At 40.8% G+C, this 19580-nt stretch overlaps 1 long non-coding RNA gene across 1 annotated transcript; it reads right to left on the bottom strand.

Annotated features, from left to right (window-relative positions):
• Nucleotides 1-9316: 9316 nt before the first annotated feature.
• Nucleotides 9317-19321, bottom strand: LOC145717018 (uncharacterized). The gene is made up of 3 exons (XR_014139994.1): nucleotides 19168-19321; nucleotides 13683-13792; nucleotides 9317-11213 (listed from the first exon to the last, which is right to left on the bottom strand). It is a non-coding gene; the product is annotated as an uncharacterized LOC145717018 (long non-coding RNA).
• Between the last annotated feature and the right edge of the window lie 259 nt (nucleotides 19322-19580).

Here is a 19580-nt window from a genome sequence, read left to right as displayed (position 1 = left end):
CAGATGAAGTAATGCAACTTAATTATGTCCAGGATAATAAGGGTGTGAATAGCATGCAGATGCTCAACATCTGCTAAGCCCAAATTGAATAACTCTTCAAGTTAATGCCTTTTCATGGGCCCTGGAAGAGTTGCTGACATATAGAGTCCCAAATGTCTACTCTGCAACTTCAGTTTTGCATCAAGTGTTAGGGTGTGTCTGGATTGGTATCATTCCATGATACTTATGGTTTATATTAGTTGTTTAGTTAAGGAAAAACTGAAAATAAATGATCACTGTGCTAATATGCACAGATAATAGCCCGGATTATTCATGTGACTTTTGTGAATGAGTAATTTCTGGGGAAAGATGCATATGCTTACAAAAAAGTAAATCATATATCACTTTTTGTCGATCCCTGAATAGTTCCTTTAAGCCTCCAGTGGTCTGCATTAAGCACTGTCCAAGAATTCATGTATGGGGTAGAAGAGGGGTAGGGGTGGGGAGGTGGGCAGGGAATCATGACACATTCTGTCTGTACATAATCTTAGTCATGATCATACCTTACAGTCCTTTCAACTCTCCCCTTTTCTCTGTAATTTCTCAAATTAGCTTGTTAACATCTTGTCTGCCATATTTGACTCATGCTATTGCCTTTCTTCCAACTGTGATCTTGGATATTCTCAACCACATTTCTGATTCCCCACTGTATGGGGATATCTAGTTGTCTTTATTTGTTTTGTTTTTTGTTTGATTGGTTGTTTGGTTAGTTGTTTGGTTTTGTTTTCTGCCCATCATTCATTACCCTTTATTCCGTTAACACCACCTTGATTTTCTTTTGGGGAATCGCCTGTTTAATCCATATGATTTAGCTAGGGCAGCCCATACTCTACACTCGAGAAGGGGACCTTGGACCTAGCCTAGCTAGTTTGTGTATTATATTTCTCTGTTCATAGTGATTCCTCTGGTCATGGCTGAGCTTGTGATCCAGGATAGCCCGGAAAGATTCAAATCCAGGGCATTTTCTGAACATTTGAGGAGATGCTTTCTTTCTTATAGATTTTTTCAACTATAAGGATTTCACTCTGAGGATTTCAGCAGCTATTTTTCCTGGAAAAGTCTGGTTGGAAATGAAGCTGCCAACAGAGAGCAGATCCCCAGAATGGTGGGAAGGTGAGAAGGAAGAGTGAGGGGAAGTAACAGAGAAAAAGACAAAGACAAAATGATAGAGAGAGTAATATGGAATTCTAATAACATAAATTGAGCTCCAAGATCTAGATGGACCTGACAATCCATCTCCAGATTTTTTTGTTACTACACCAATGGTTAAGTTTCTACTAATTGCATACAAAACCAATTGAACTTAAAGGCTTTACTTATTTAATTAATAATTCTCAAAGGCATTGGGAAGAGAGCATAAGAAGGAGGGTAGTGGTCCTCATAGAGCTTGTAGTCTAATTAGGAAGGCAAATTTTAAACAACAGAACACAAGGATAGTAAGTGCTAAGGAAGATGTACAGGGTGCCCTGGGTGCAGAAAGCATGAGGGCTAAGTCTGATAAAAAGATAAGAGAAAGAGTCTCTCAAATAAAACCCTAATAGCACTGATTTACACCATTGTCTCGGATTGTGTACTAGTTATCTATCACTGTATAAAAATTATCCTAAGACTTGGCAGCTGAAAATATAGATTATTTCTGATCTAACAGCTGACCCTGTGTGGGTCAGGAATCCACAAGCCTCTTAGTTGCATGGTCCCTGGCTCAGGTTCTCTCATAAGGCTGCAATCAAGGCTTGTTTGGGTGGGGTGCAGTCATCCCGAGGCTCAGCTGGAGAAGGGTCTGCTTGCAAGCAGCTTTACAAGATTTGCTTCCAAACTCACTCACCTAATCTTCTCCACAGAGCTGCCTCCTAACATAGCAGTCGGTTTCCCTTAGTGTGAGGAATCCAAAAGAGAATAGAAGAGAGCTCCCAAGACAAAACCCACAGTCTTTTTATAACCCAAGCTCAGGAGTCACATACCCTTACTTCCACCGTGTTCTATTCATTAGAAGCAAACTACTAAGTCATGTTTACACTTGAGGGGAAGGGTTACACAAGAACATGAGTACCAGGAAACAGGGATCATTGGGGCCATCTTAGAGGTTGCCTACCACAGTTTGGGTTCTTCTAAAAGCAGGTTCTAAGATAAGGATTTAGGTGCAGTTTATTAGAAAATTGATCCCCAAAAATACTGTGAAGAAGCATAGATACAAGACAGGAAAGGGAAGACAAGCAGTAAATGGTTGCCATTGACTGAACCTTTGTGTCTCCCCAAAATTCATATGTTGGAATCTAATCTCTAATGTGATGATATTTGGAGGTAGGGCCCTTGGGAGCTGATTAGGACATGAGGGCTCTGTTGTCATGAATGGGATTAGTGTTCTTAGGAAAGAGGCATAAGAAAGATCCCTTCTCCCTTCTGCCATTTGAGGAAGCAGTGATAAGAAGGCTGTCTGTGAAACAGGAAGTGGGTCCTCATCAAACACTGAATCTGCCTAAACCTTGATCTTGGACTTCCCAGCCTCTAGGACTGTGAAAAATAATTATTTATTGTTTATATGTCCCCCGATCTATGGCATTTTCCCTCAGCAGCCCAAATGAACTAAGATAATGAGTGTGTGTGATAATAAGTGTGTGTCACTGGCTTTATCCCACTAGGATCACTCCGAGAGACTGTGTGGAACACTGCCCAGACATATCCCACTAGAAGTAAGAAAGCCAGGGTATTTATTCACCATCTGTCTCACCTTGCTTCAGGGTTACCTGGAGTTGTCTGCAAGGATATGGGCAGACACCAGCAGCACCTGCTACAGCACCTTAGTGACTACCCTTGTCTATTTGACCTAGCTCCTGGGACCTTCTCTCCTTGGTGCTTTCGCCTCACTCACATGAGCTTGGTTGAGATCCAGTCAGTTTTGACATACAAATAATTTTATTCAATTCATAAATATCCACAATGCATTACCTACATGTATTTGGTCCATTCAAAATTAAAAAATGGATCAAAATACAACCCCAGCTTTTAACACGTGTCTACTTTATTGGAGGAGATAAAGTAGATACAAAGTAGCCATTACATAGAAAAGTTTATGGGCGCCTGGGTGGGTCAGTTGGTTGCGCATCTGTCTTCGGCTCAGGTCATGATCCCGGGGTCCTGGGATTGAGTCGCACATCGGGCTCCATGGCTTCTCCCTCTGCCTGCTACTGCCCCCATTCATCCCCTCTCTCTCTCTCTCTCTCCCTCCCTCCCTCAAATAAAAATAAAAATCTTTAAAAAAAAGAAAATTTAATACTAGTGGTATACATTAAATATCATGGGAGAGAAGTGGGAGGTCTTTATGCATGAAGATTTTGTCTGGATTTTGAACAGCAAAAAGATGGTTATGCTTAGATGCCAGAAACAGCCAGAAATATGGTTTGACAAGAGGCATGGTGTGCCAGAGAGGTTAATGGGAGAAGAAGTTGGAAGTTGGGGCCAGATACTAGAAAGTTCTAAATACCATGTTATGAGTTAGATTTCATTGGCAGTGGAGGATTGATTAAGGTGTTTGAGATAGATATGATATAGTCATATATTATAAAAATAATATCTCATCCCAATGAGCATTCACATCTCACACTGACAATGAACAGGATGGAAAATGGGATTTTTAAGGTTTTTTTTTTATTTTATTTTTTTTAAGATTTTATTTATTTATTTGAGACAGAATGAGAGACAGAGAGCATGAGAGGGAGGAGGGTCAGAAGGAGAAGCAGACTCCCTGCCGAGCAGGGAGCCCGATGCAGGACTCGATCCCGGGACTCCAGGATCATGACCTGAGCCGAAGGCAGTCGCTTAACCAACTGAGCCACCCAGGCGCCCCGGGATTTTTAAGGTTTAAAACAAGTTATGGTTGAAGTGACTTGCTAGTGCAATTATTATTGTATATTACATACTATTACTGGTAAGCTCTTTCTTAAGCACACCATGTGCTCTAGATCAGAGGTCAACGAACTGATTCTATAAAGGGTCAGATAGTATTTTAGGCTTTGTAGGCCATATGGTCTCTGCTGTAATCACTCATCTCTTCTGCTGAAGCATGAAAGCAGCCACAGACAATGTATAAATAAATGGATGTGACTTTGTTCCAATTAAACCTTATTTACAAAAACAGGCAAGATTTGGCCTTCTGGCCATAATTGCAACTAAAAATATTGTTTCTATATTTGACTTTTGGTATATCTTCTCCAACTTACTCCTAAATATGTATACCTCCTATAGAGTGGAGATAGATTAAGGCTGCACTCCCCAAGCTTGCCCAATTCTGGGAGTCACTTGGGGTACTTGCTGTCTGTACAGATTCTCAGACCCCTCTCCCTGGAGATCCTAACTCATCTAGGAGTCTGGGAGGGGGCTCCAGAGTCTGTGCTTTAAAAGCCCCAGACGATTTTATCATCAAGCAAGTTTAGGAAGCCCTGAGTTGACTATCCCAGTGTTGTTCCCCACATCCCACAGGTTTTCATCACTCTCAGGAGGGGCTAAGAGTATTGAGGTCCTGCCATGAATACGGTACAGTGGGAAGCCATGGAAGGAGAGATAAGTTTCTGTCTCTGGCCTAAAGGATCTTTGATCCAAAGCATCAGGGCTCTAGGCAGGACTTGCCCTTAGAGGATTCAAAGGACCAAACCCTTAAAGCATGTATTATTTATGGAAACACAGTCACTCAACCTCCTCCCCAGTGAATGTTGCTTTACTTTCTTCTTCAATTAAAGCCAGTCTAGAAAGAATTGGGAGTGATATTTACACTCCCCTTAGGAAAATGGGGGTAAACACACCTAATACTTTCTCCTTAAGGAAAACACTTAACTAATAGAGCCAGGAATTACCGTACACCCTTGGTACTTGGGGAAGAGACTTGGTGACCCATGTCCAGAAAAAAACTTTCTTTAGAAAATGCTTCTTTCAGACAAAGAAGTACTTTTTCTGACAAGTCAAAAATTAATATGGAAAAAAAAAATCACAGGTTTTCTTTAAGAGAGATTTTTTTAATTCCAAAATGTTAGGGCCTTAAAGAGAAAGAAGTGAATTCATTTATCTGAAAAGAAAAAAAAAAAAGAAAAAAGAATTTAAAAAATCTATCAATGGTATTTTTCAAACACTATTGGCTCAAAGAAAGCCTAGGAAAAGAAGCATTATTGCTAGAGTGGTTCTGAGCTTTTTGATCTATAATGTTCTCAATTCCTGGGGGAAGGGGGTCCTCTGTTTTTTGCTTGTGATGCCTCTTTAAGGGTCTCCGGTCACTACAGCTCCATCTAGTAATTGCTTGTTTACCTACTCAAAGGGATAGCTCAAAAGTCCACGACTGCCCTCGGAAGACTTTCTCTGACTTTCAGTTCACGTGGTTCCCGTCTACACAATCACCCAGTGACTCACCATCATCCACCTGATAAAATCTAAACTCCATAGAACGAAGTGCAAGCCCCTTCATGATCTCACCCTCCCCAGCTCTTCCAGCCTCATCCGTGACTAACCTCCCTGCCCCAACCACCACCAGTCCTTGACTACACAGCAATACCAACTTCTTTGATCATTCCTCAGCACTTGTGGGTCTCCCTGCTTGGAAAACCTGCTCCTATACCATTCCTCCTCTCCCCTCTGTCTGCAAACTCTGAGTATGCTTCAAAATCAGCTCAGGATGACCTTCTCTGTGACGCTATCTTTGACTTAGGAGCATGGTCTCTACAACTCCGCTGAGCCTCATACCTACTTCCATCAGGGCATTATCATATCATGTCATTTCTGTTCATTATTTGCTTTAAATCTATTTCCAAACAAAACTAAACTAAACCCTGCTTGAGAACAAGGACTATGCCAACTCATCTTTCTAGCTCCAGTTTCGCTTCAAAATAGAGTACTCAATGCAGAGCAAATGCTCAATGCATGTCTGAAAACGCCCACGACAGTGAAAGAATGAATGAATCAACAGGGTGAAGATAATTTACAGGGAAATAGCTGTCAGAGCTGACCCTAGCTAATTGGATGGTGAACATGTAAGCAATTAGCCTATAGTTCCTATAATACCCCTACTTAGGAACAAGATCTTGTTTCCAGGCTTTTAATCCCTTAAATCTATCCTTGTACCAAGCAGCTGGCATCACATAAAAACAGGTTTCCAATACCTCTGATCAGTCACAATCTTAGTCCTGAGCCACTTGTTCGAACCTATTTCATACACTAAACCCCATGTGTTTCTGATCCTTCTGGCTTATGACCTCATTACACAATCTCCTGTTTACAACCTTATTACATTCTTTAGTCCTGAACTTGGTCTTGCTTTTCTGGCTATGGCCTGAGTTCTTCTCTTTGACTAGAACTTGAATTCTGTCTTTGCATTCATGGTTCCCTATGAGTAGGTACCTCTTGGCATCCAGCCTGTCCTGAGAAATCCTTTGGTTAGAACTCTTGCTGGACTCACCGTAGCCTTCTGAGTGGAAGACAAATACAAGGAGTGACCTCAAACCACTAGTTGAGGGAAACTGACCCCTACTGCAAATTATTAGGAAGAAAGGGGAGAAAGTGGAGTCAAAACCAATCTATACCTCATGTCAACTGGTACATATTATTCCACTGTAGAGTTATATGAATTCATCTCATCAAAGGTTTAACCTCTGATAGTCAAGTCGTTCAAAAAAAAAGATGCATTGAAATGAGGAAAGATAAACATATCTTAGAAGAGTGTAGAGACAGGTGATAAAGCGATAAAGGAAAATGGTGAAAGAAAAGCAATTTGGGATAATTACCTATGTTGAGGATTTAAGGTAAAACTGTTTTGCACCAGATGCTGAACCTACCTAGAATCTTACATAGGCTGGCAAGAGTGAAGGAGTTAGGTTTGACGAGTCATTGCACTAGAAATGGGAAGGAGAGAAGGAGATACTGGTGGTTAAGAGTAAAAATAATTCAAGTCAGGAAGACCTGGGTTTGAATCTGAGATCTGCCGTTTTTAGGCAGTGAGACCTTGGAGAAGTTGCTTAGCTATGCTCTTTGCCAATTTCACATCTATAAAATGAAAATAAATATATTTAACTCACAAGTTGTTTTAGGGGTTAAATATAATAATTAATGGAGAGTAGTTTATGCAATATTATTTGAGAATGTGCCTATTGTGCTGATGTGTGCTATGTCCTAGGAAAAGATGGAGGCTTAATTTCTATTATTCTCAACAGTGTCCATGTATAGTTTATAGGCTCAGAAAAATGTCGGACTCTCCAATGGCCATAGCTATTAGATTATAACTGATGAACCAGAATATAATTTAACTTGTTTGTAGTTTCCTTTTCTTCAACTCAGCTTCCCTCCACTTTGCTCAGGTCTGCTCTCTTGGATGCTGTTATACTTTTCATTGTAACTATTTAGACAAAGAACTTGGGGACATCCCCAATTCCTCTCTCTCACTCCATATCCAATCCAAGAGTCAGTTCTCTCAGTTTATCACCTTCACTGATATCACCAGAGTCCAAGTTGCCTGAATTATGGCAAAAGCCTCCTAACTGGTCTTGCTGTTGATTCTACTATAGTCTTGTCTGAAAAAAGGAGCCAAAGTGAATCTTTCAAGACATCTTTCAGATCCATGTACTTCCTCTGCTCAAAATCCTTCATTGGCTTCCCTTTTCACTCTGAACAAAAGCCAAAGTTCTTTTGATGGCCTACAAGGCCCCACATGGTCAGGCCCCCTGCTCCCCCTCGCACCCTATCTCCTTCCACTCTCCTTCTCCCCTCCACCCCCCGCGCTCACTCCACATAAGCCGCACAGGCTTCATGTTGAACTTGGAACATGCCAAACACATTCTGGCCTCACAGAATTTGCTCTTGTCTGGAACACTCTTCATCAGGATATCTGTGTGGCTTCCCTCCTCATGTTTCTGACACCTCTACTGAAATACCACCTTATCATAGAGGTCCACCATCTTAGCCTGGGTTTCCCCGAAAGCAGAGCCTGAGACAAAGGTTTGAATGTGGGTAGTTTTGGGGAAAAATTGATCCCAAGGAATGGAGTCAGGGAGGAAGGAGAGAAAGCTCAACCCAGGGTACATTAGTAATCTGGTCAATGTGGGCAACCAGAGCTCAGTCTGGCTAGGTCCCTCTGGGGATCACGAAGAATGCTCCACAGAATTGTCTGTTCAGAAGAGAAAGAAGAAAGTATTTATCTACCAGATATCTTTTTAATTGGTCAAATGTTGCTGAATGGAATGTTACTTTCCTTGAGTAAGTGAGCTCATGCATGTCCCAGGATGATGAAAGGGAATAAACTCAGTGGGGCAGAGAAGCCCCTGTACAGAGAGTAGAGATACAAGGTACAACTAAGTTGAGGTGCTGTTAGATGATGCCTATGTGAATCTGGCTATTGCAGCAAAGAGTAAAATAAGAAAGATGATTGAGAACATATGAGACAGGGCTCAAGACTTATCTATACTTCCCTAACACCCTTCTCCAAAATAGCACCCTGCCCCTACCCGGTCACTCTCTATCCCCTTATTACCACCCCACGTATTCACTTGCTTATTGGCTTGAAGTTCTCCTTACTAGACTCTAAACAGCATGTGATCAGGGGCTTAGTGTATTTTGCTTACTAACAGTACTCTCAATTTCTGGGATGGTGTCTGATATGTAGAAACAAATATTATTAAATGAATAAATGGTTTAGAATCTATCAATTGATATGTCTATATCAGAGAGAGAGATGTGTCTAAATATCAAGGTATTCATAAATAGTTAAGATGTGTTGATGCTTTTTTGCTGTTGTCTTCTCTGCCCATCCAACTTTTCTTGCAATCCCGGATTCTGCATTTCCCCTAAGTGAAGTTAAACCAGGCGTAAGCCCGTGAGTGTCAACAGAAAGCTTGTTGATGCACTAGACCAGTTGTTCTCAAATGCTAGCTTGCATCAGAATCAACGAAACAGAGTGCCGGGCCCCATGTCAGGGCTGGCTGGGACCTGAGAATGTGCATTTCTAACAAGTGCTGCGGCTGCTGCTGGTCCAGGACCATATTTTGGGAACCACCACATTAGACTGTTCTTACAGCCCCTTAAAGTGGGCATCTTGCCCATTACATAGCCTGGCCCACGATTGGTGAGACCCAAGGGAAGAAGCAGGTTTGTTTCATTTAAGCTGCTACAAAGCCCAACAGAGCCCTGCTTTTTGGAGACTTTACAAGGTCACCATTCAACATGGGATTTACTTACTACATTCAGCTAATCCCGATGAAGAGTTCAGGCCTGTTTAAGAGCTCTCTTTACAGTCAGCACTAGGACCATATTTTTCAAATAAACCATATCTTTCTTTAATTGGCATGTCTAAGTAGAAGCAGCAAGACAGGATATGAAGACCAGAGTAACAACGGTGAAAATCTCAGAAATCATGGGGAAAATGCAAAAGGGCAATCGTGATTTGGGGGCAGAGTTCTTTTATGCTTGATAACTTTGGAGGAATCAAACTGACTTCCTTTGAAGAGGGGAAGAAATCTCAAGACAAGCAATTAGCTCTCCATTCCACAGGAAAAAGTAGTTCACTATTGGTAATGGCCGGCTGCTACTATTGCTTTTAATGTCATAGTTCTCAATCAAAACCAGCTGTCAGCTGCACTAATTTCAATGGGTGACTTGGGGATCAAATCAGATGACAGAGACAGAGAGACAGTGTGCCAATAATGGGTCTTTGCCTTTGCTTTCTATGGTGGCCACTTAGGAGGTGGTGGGAGACACAGGATCCTTTTCCAGAAAATTAAACCTCCTGTGATTTGCCCCACCCTCCCACCACCTTAAACAAATTCGGCCAGATTATAATATAGAGTCTATTTCTGGGTTAGATTTCACTGGAGCGAGAATTTTTTTTAACAAATGCCATTTGTGATTCCATGAATAGAAAATCTCTTATGGCACAAGATTAACAAAGCTAATTATTGGAGAAGATAAAATTAATTTACTAGCTGAATTTAACAGACTCGCTGATCTAGAGAGCTGAATCTCTCTCTAGCTGAGGACATTTTTATTCCTACTGGTTATGATGAACTTGGGAAATTTCTTCAAAGCTTATCCTAATTCCAAAAAGTCTTCTGAGCCTTATGCATTCTGAAATTCTGGTGAAATTATACATCATTTTGTTTACTAAGGGTTTGAAATTGCAGTTCTTTACTAAGGCTTTTTAAGTACAAAGGTGCTTAAAGTATAAGATGCATATATAGAGATATATACAAGCTATAGATATAGATTCTATACAAAGATTCTTATAGTATAAAGATGAAATTCTCAACCAATGGCTTTTGAGACAAATTTGAACCATTACAAACTGTCCTTACAAGTCACATCTGAAATCCCTGCAAATTCTTAAAATCATACCTCCTTCTCAAAGTTTTACAAATATCATCTTATCTTTAAGTGGGAAGAGGGGCGCCTGGGTGGCTCAGTCGTTAAGCGTCTGCCTTCGGCTCAGGTCATGATCCCAGGGTCCTGGGATCGAGCCCCGCATCGGGCTCCATGCTCGGCAGGAAGCCTGCTTCTCCCTCTCCCACTCCCCCTGCTTGTGTTCCCTCTCTTGCTGTCTCTCTCTTTCTGTCAAAATAAATAAACAAAATCTTTAAAAAAAAAAATAAGTGGGAAGAGCAAATAAAATTGTGTAATGGCCCTTTTAAAATAATATCTAGAATTCTTTCTTAGCCCTTCTCATATGGCAACATTTCGGAAAATGTAACCTAAAATTCTACAAAGTTCATAAAGTTATTCCATTTGTCCCTCTCCATTTACATTTCCTGCCAAAAAATTCTCTTGGGAAACTTAACAATACCGCTTTCTTTCATGCCATCAGAGACTTGCCTTCATAGAGTTTGCATATGTGGGTTCTGACCCATCAGTTCCGGTCGCTGTTGGATCAGACACTCTCACAGCACACCTGAAATCCTGATGTTCCTGTTCTTCTAAGCAGGGAATGGGATGGAACACAAATTTCCTTAGTTAAACACCCACGAATGACTATCTCCCGTTTACAGTGCATGTTTTAAAATTGGAGACAGGTTGCAAAATTTGAAAACAGGTGTGGATCATCAAGGTAGCATCCCTGGCAGTGCTTCTGTGATGTGATGTGGTTCCCTGAGCAGTCCCTTCTAGGGGATCCAGGGTCAAAGGTGTGGCCCAACGAGCTGCAGGATCCCATTTGGACTCTAAAGCAGATAAAAATATGGACTGTGAATGCTAGCGCAATCCTTTGGCTAAACCCACACAAGAGCTTTTTCAGTATAAAGCAAAATGCGTGGACGTTGAGTCTACTTCATTGTAAACCCCCACATCTCAGCACCATTAACAGTGAAGTGGTGCCTAAGGGCCAATTCAGAGCAACTCCAGAAAATGCTTCTTGTGCAAAAAAGCAATTCTCAGAGCAGGATACCAGGGCTTTTCCATTTCATTGTTGCTGGTGTTGTGCTCATTTTTGCAACAAATAAGAAGCAAATTGCCCACTGAAGCCTTCTACTAAGACTCATTTTTTTCCATGTGCTTGAAGAACCTAACTAGTTTACAACAAATAAAAGTTCAAGTGTGTGTATGTGTGTGCACGTGCGTGTGTGTGATTTACATATTAGATGCAGAAATGGTTGATGGATTTTCGTTGCACATTTAGAAGCCAAATGGTAATGCTAAGCCACTCCACACTGTAACACGCCATGCGTCCCCCCATTGCAGGGCACACAGAGCCCTTAAACTCTATCTGATTCTACAAGTGTGGATCTGGGCCAGAGGGCTTCAGAGCAGCTTCCTTCTATGTCCCCAGTGGGGGAAGGACCCTCTGGGGGGCTGACTGTCATCTAATATAAAGGTCTCCAGAGGAGCAGAGGTAGTGAGTAATAAAAGGCTGACATTCAGAAGTGGCTTTTGCCCAGATGCCACAGAATCTTCATGGAGCCAATCAAAATCTTGAGAATGACTTTGGAAATTTGCTTTTCTTTGGGTTCCCCCTTCTTCTTAGAGAATTTCCAGGCTAAACACAAGATTTTTGTAGTGTTTATAGATTGGAGACTTTCAACCATGGACAAAAAGTAAAATTCCTGGAAACCAAAGAGAATTGGGTGGCATCGGGGAGTATGGAAGCAGAAATCAGATGGAAGTTAAGTTTGGAGGTCTGACCCAAAAAAATGATCTGGATAGCAGAACACAAAAAAATCTTGGTTTTTATTTAAGAACATATTATTGACCTTAATGAGACAATGGGACAGGAAAGGGGCACAAAGCCATGGGAACCTTGGCGGGGATATCAGACTCTAGTTTCTGGAGATAACGAAGGGTAAATTTTCTAGGTCTTGAGTTTCTCATCTACAGTAAGAGAGACTGGCTGGAAATCTCCAAGTTTCCTTCTAGCTCTGAAATTTGATCATTACAACTCAAATAATTTATAATTCTGTTGCTACAATTTCAAAGCACCTGCCCTGATTTCTATGAGAGCCATAGTCAAGGGAACATAAACTATGTGCTGTATCCCATTTGTCCTTACTCCTTAATATTATGGTAGGCCCAAGGCTCTAAGAATATTTACAGGATCTGCTGTTTCCATTCCTGGCTCATAAGCCAAGATAAGTCTTGCAGAATTCACCATTCATTTTGTTTCTGTGGCTACGTGGAGTCCCTTGTAGCTATGAAAGATCATCTGGTAGATTCATGTCATAAGACAAAATGCAATAACGAGATCCAAAGTTTCTTTGCCTCTCACTCAAGCCAAATATTTATTATAAAAATAAACATATACGGTTTAAGGTGCTTCAGCCATCCAGGCTGTTGGTACGTAATCTCCCAGATGGACTCCCTCACTGAACAATTCTACGCTTTGTCTAGTCACTAGGAACCTGGTCTCTGAATTTGAATATGAGCTATCTAAAGAGCATTAGCAATGAGCAAAATAAGTTAGAATCACGGGGCTCATTAGTTGCCTATTCTGATCAACTCTGGGCTCTATTATGTGATTTTTATCACCCTCCTGCTGATTGAAAGTTGGTGGGGGAAATAAACAACTTTATATTTGAGCAGTGCAACCATTATACATTGAAATGTGCATACACAGTGGGTATGTGTTAACTGAATAAATATTAAGTGCTTACTACATCCAAAGAATACCTGAATCTCTTAGAAGGTTACGTTTTTCTTCACCTTCCATGAGCCCCAAGCCCCGATGGATTTAAGGAGAAAAGAAATGTCTTTTAATATTATTTAATCAGCCAGCCATGGCTCTATCTTAATTCTAAGCAAAGACCTTCTGACAAACTGCTGTTTCACTGTTCTCAGGATACACATAAAGTGGGCTTTTCCCATGAAACATACCTAAGCCTCCTGGGCCCATGATATAACTGGTGTTTAAAAGGCCAGATGCTATTATTCCAAAACATGAACACACGCTATTGCAGATTGCTGGTACACACACACACACACACACACACTCACACACACAAGCAGAGGAGTCAGCCCCTCACCCTGAACGTTTTTACATTATTGGCATTTTGCAGAACATGTTCTACTTCTCCACATTTTAATTCGGAGCTGCAGCTAATCCAAGCACATGCTTTATCCTTGGCAGCCACACACCCCAGATGTGCAGCCCCTGGAAGGAATCACTCCAACAGTGTCACCTGGCTATCACCTTCCCTTACCTGGTTTCTCCAGCAGATCCCAAAGCAGGCGATGCTGTGAATCCTGCCAGCTTCATCTACTTTCACACTATGCTCTTGTAAGTGGGAGAAATTGGTTCACGTTAGATGCTCTGAAACAGAGAGGGAACACATTGCAGAGATGATGAATTTGCACTTTGAAATAATTGAGAAAATGAGCGAGACTTTTCCATGCCTTCACATGTAGTAGAATGTTCTGTTCATAAATAAGCGGCTGGGCTTAGAGACAATAGACAGATGCATGACCTGCTCTGGAACAGAGCTGAATTCTTAATCATTCTGCTATACATTGAAATCACACATGTTGGCGTGTAAAAACCCAACCATGGGCTCTCCTTAGACAAAGAACCATTGTTCGTGGTTTGGGCCCCAGAGTCTCCTGGGCTTCTGTGGTTCTAGGCACAAATGGTAATTCAATCAGTTCAACTACACACAAAATAGGAACTGATTCTGGCAGATTGCTCAGTTTCAAACACATTCAACCCCGATTTGAAACAATTTTGCCTGATTTTCATGGAGGCTCCATGTTAATAGCTTGCATCACTTAGCTATAAGGACAAAGCACTGATTTTCTCTAGTAGTTTTGGTATAAAGAGGAAGCAATTTCTGTCCACTCTTACGAAATCAATTGTCCTACATCCTCATGGTTGTATTAACTAATGGGCACAATTTACTCCAAACATCTTTGAAAGTTCTTCGAAACAAGAAAATGAAACAGAGATGTTTTAGAACAGATTGGTATGGTAACTGAATCTCACTTTCTTAAAGGAACATCAGTATTACTCTCATGTATCCCAGAACAGTTCCTCCTATACTTTCTCATGTTGTCGGTGGTGTAAAGTCGTTGCCCAAAACAGTGCAGTGTTGCTGAAGACAGTTATCTATCCTTGTTTTCCAAAATTCTTCACCATTCAGATAGATGGTAATATTTAGTCAACACTGAAGATGTCTGGTGTGGTGGATGGATTCCGCGGTGTGCTACGCCTCAGCTCTTCTGTTTCTATGTGATTTTGATAAGATACTGACTCTCCAACCAGTGGAAATGACACAGATGTCACTAGGTGATTTGAGTTCTCATTTCAACCCTGTCAACTGGGGGGTCCCAAGCAAGGCACTTAATTTCTCTGGCCCTCAGTATCCTTGTCTATAAAAGAGATTAGCAATTTTCCAAGTTCTTGAGCACAAAAATTAATTTATTAGACAAAAATTCCGATATATAAAACAGATGAAAGTCATTCAGATATTAGCTTTCATTTTTCTAAGTTCAAATTCATACGATGTTGACTAGCCCTCCAGTAACCCCTGAGACCAGATAGATGAGAGAACCTCACTCTAGGTATAATGGAAACTTCAAAGAATGTTGATTCTCTGAAGATTTTATGCAACTGCTTTACCAGCCCTGAATGTCCAACCTCTGGGATTTTTATAAGAGAATAAAACCTTTAATGTTTAAGCCATAGTTAATTTAGATTTTCTTTCCATGCAGCCGAATCTAATTCTAACTAAGCAAGTTGTGTCCCCCTGCCTACCCCCCTCCCCCCCAAAAAGTTGAATTACTCTTGCATTGAAAGTACTGGCAACAGAGGAAGTAGGTGATTTTCTGTGCAACCTTACCTTCCCCACACTTTCCTTGACCAACCCCATCACTGAAGGTCTTACTATCTTTGCCACTCTCGCTCCCTTGTCCAGGGCTTAGAGAAGAGAGGGGAAGTTAGAATTGGACAAAGAGGGGGAAGAGGGTGAATGCTTACAAAGGAAATAGACCATCTAAGTTGGGGCAGAATTTTGGAGTTATACATCTTATCCAACGCCCAAGTTCCTCTACAGCTTTTACTCCGTAAGCTTTGATGAAGCATTGCTATACAGTGGGTCGTGTTACTCATGTAGAGATGGGTAAGTCATTATCCATGCTCAAAATGAATGCATAAATTAATGGGGTAGCCAAGCACAGAAAGAAATAAGGGCTAATGCTTTGCATCTTCCACCACTACCCCCCTCAATTGGTCATCCAGTTTCTACTCATTTTCTGCGACAGGCTCTCATTAGTGCCTGCCTCCCACCTGTTCCCTTCCACGTGCACACAGCACTAACCGACTTCTCTATCTAAAAGAGCACCCCACCACTCTATCCCCTTTTTCCTTGATAGCACTTTGCACGTTCTGACCTATGTTATAGTTTTGTTTCTCTGCTCACCGACTCCATCCTCCACGGAATGAAAGCACTATGAAAGCAAGAACTCTCTTTTGTCCACTGCTCTCTTTCCAGTGCCTAGAATAGTTACCTGGCACATAAGGTTTTCAATATTTATTGCATAGCTGAATTTTAAGAAGGTTCTTTTTGCTATTGAGCCAAACCATACCATGATTACTTAAATTGATTTTACTTCACTGCATAGCCCGGATTCACTCTGTTGTATTTCACTTTATAATAGTGAAAGAAAGCTATCTATATTGACTGCTAATATCGTGACAGTAAAATGAGGTACTAAATGACAATGTCTTTCAATGAGTCCTTCATAAGCATTCTGAAATCACATCAAATCACTTTAGTATCTTTTCCACGTGACAGCTCATCCATTACTTGGAGGCAGTTAACATATCCAACCCTACTGCATCCTCACCAACAGTATCTTATTCAGCCTAAAATTTTGCAATTCCTTAAGGTATTTCTCATGTGGCTTATCATATCGCTTCATCATTCTCATGACTCCCTTTCCATTGTACCCTAATTTGCCAAAACTCTTTTAAGAATGCAGTGTCCCATTTTGCAAGTAATGCCCCCCCCCCAAAATTTTGTGTAGCACGGTGTGGAACAAGACTCTCAAGTCCCTTTTCTAGATACCATGTTCCTAAGAGATATTCGCTTCTCTTCTTGAGCCATATTTTCCTCTTTCTTATATCCTAAATATTATGAAATGTTTAGTGTGAATGTAAAAATGACTATTTAATAGTTGGTTCCGTCCAATCCCTACCAGAGAAGCCCGGAGGAAGCAGCCTGACCCCCGAAGGGCCGAGAAGCACAAGGCTGGGGGAAGCAGGAAATAACTAGCCAGCCCAGAAAGGACTCCCATTGGGAAGGAGGAAACTTCATCTGCTGCACAAAGTATAATCGTATGCAAATTACTATGGCTTCTACAAACACGTCTCCTAGGAAGTAACTAGCCTGCCTGTTCAATACTGACAAGTGTCTGAGGCTATTTCTGCAGGACACCAAAACATCTGGAAAAGAGGTAAAAATCGCCCAGATGTTTGAGGAATGGGAGAAATTGGTTCAGGGAGGTGGGAGCTGGTTGCAGCTGCCATAGTCCTTTTATGACATTTTTATAAGACCTCACTGAACTTCTTATGTTTCTCTAGTATCTCAGCTACACACACACACACACACACACAGATCTACAGACCTGTGAAACTGTGAAGGACTTCCATAGCTTTTCTAAGGGAAGGGAAAGGATTTAGGTTTTTATCTTCAAGGTCCACATCAATGAAATGCCTCAGTTTGAGATGAAAGTCGAAATGGAATTTGGATTTTAATTTTTCAGTGGCTTTGAACCTTCGCAACTTTTTTTGGCCTTAGACCAGAAACATGTTGGTTCCCATGGTGACAACCATCAAGTGCCTGTTTCTAGCCCTCTCAACTTGTATTCTGTCAGTTGTCTCATCTGCGGCTACCTGATCTCTGAGATTCTCTTGTGCTCTGTGATTCTGGGAGCCCGTGATAACACAGTCGTGGTCTCATGATACTGTGGTCATTGCTTTTTACCCAAATCTAACACTTTAACTTAGTTCATAGAGTGAAATATTAAATTAAACATTAAAATGATGTTCCTCCATGGCATTCCCATTAGTGGAAGGACTTGAGGAAGAAAAACTATAGAGAATTATATATGGGTATGTCTCCATAGATATATACTTTCCTGCCAAAAATTGTATAGATTCCCTTCACTTTAGTTTACACTCGGTTATAATTGATTTTCCAATGGGAAAGAGACCTATCACAGTGGCTAACTGAGTGGGAAAGTCAATTCAGTCTTTTTTCTTCCTTTCTTTATTTTTTTTGGGGGGGTCATGAAGAATCCTACTGTGATAATTAAGGAAATCTCTAATGCCACTGAGGATGGGAAACTAAAAGAGCCTATTACAAAATATAGAAATTTATAGCACCACCTATTGGTTTCAAAATAAATATTGAATTTTTTCCCTACTTTTAATAATTATGAAGAATAGTATACAGTGACATGATTATTTTAAGTCTATGAAGATTAATTTTTTTTTTTTTTTACTTTCTAACAAATGATGCTGTGGAAATTTCTTAAGCAAAATTCATAGTCCCGACTACTGCAAACTAAAGCTTTTCTATAGTAGGGAAATAAAGTAGAATTGAGATTTTTATTTATGCATGACTTGTGTTGAGTTGTATTAAATTTCTTAAGTCACGCTTTAAGTATTATTTCTAAACTGACGAAGTGTGTTGGGCTGCATTTTCTCTATTGGCTAACTAGAACAGAGGAGTTAAATAATGTCTGGCTTTTAGTTTCACCTATCATGTCTCTCCCTAAAAGCTGGAGGAGATGCTGAAATCTCTGAAAAGAATAAATTCTCGGGGCTCCTGGGTGGCTCAGTCATTAAGCGTCTGCCTTCGGCTCAGGTCATGATCCCAGGGTCCTGGGATCGAGCCCTGCATGGGGCTCCCTGCTCCACGGGAAGCCTGCTTCTCCCTCTCCCACTCCCCCTGCTTGTGTTCCCTCTCTCACTGTGTCTCTTTCTGTCAAATAAATAAATAAAATCTTTAAAAAAAATAAAAAAGAATAAATTCTCAGAGCATCGGCTCTTCCAGACTCTCCCTCAGATGATCTTTATTACCCAGTCCAGCTTCTGTAACAATGAGGGGGCCTTCACGGTAATCTCAGAAATGCTCCCTTTCCACTCTGCTTTAGCGTGCACCAGTCTGCCTCCTTTTCCAGAATGCATGATCCTTGCTAGGAACCATTCTGGAAAGAACCACTCTGTCCCTTTCCCAAACGTTAGGAAGCATATGGACAACTCTCTATGGAAACACCCATTCCCACCCTTGGGACGACTTGAGTATCTAAAAGGATCACTGTCAGAGCTTATGAACATATTTCTCTCTCTGACCTCATTTTTTTTACATAGATTATTTTAAAAATCAGATTTCTCTTTTTAAGACTTAAAGTGAAGTAAAGGTCTTTTAGGTATCAAACATGACATCCTGCCCCTACTCTTCGCTGTGGACGAATAATCTGGAAAACCAAACTTCATACAGAGTGCCTCCGCATAGAACTGAAGGAAAAACAAGCCCATTTAGACCTCACATTAAACACAGGTTTTAAATAGTTTCTCCCCATCTAACCAAATATTCACTTCTCCAAAATTGCAACAGGCATTAAAATATGAAAACTGACAAAATTTGAAAGCAGAGGAAAAGAAACCAAACAACGCAAAAATAATACCAGATTTTAAGATGAGATGATCCGAAGAAAATAGAAGCATTATCTTCAGGGAAGGGATGATTAGGCTGAAGTATATAAAATTACATTTTTGTAAAAGTCAAAATTGTCAAATCATCTAAAATTCACATGATTCAGTCTAGTATGAAGTGAAGGGGAAAAAAAAACAATTCGAACATGTTTGGAAACAAAAATGAAAGAGAAGAAAAGAGCCAATAATGTGTCACATAATTCAGATCGGAAGAATTGGTGTTTTGGGCTTTCTTAGCCAACACTGCGAGGCGGCTGCCCTGAGCTCCCTCCAGCACTGGTCTCCTGCTCTTTTCTTCACCATCATTTGCTGGTATTTTCATTCAAAGGCATTGCTTCTCACCAGGTTTCTAACAGGTAGTTGCAACTTGCCCACCTTTGAAAGA

The sequence above is a fragment of the Leptonychotes weddellii genome, chromosome 14 (assembly GCF_054177405.1).
Source record: "Leptonychotes weddellii isolate Sample4059 chromosome 14, ASM5417740v2, whole genome shotgun sequence".
In the NCBI taxonomy this organism is placed as follows: Eukaryota; Metazoa; Chordata; class Mammalia; order Carnivora; family Phocidae; genus Leptonychotes; species Leptonychotes weddellii.
This window is presented reverse-complemented; position numbering and strand designations above follow the sequence as displayed.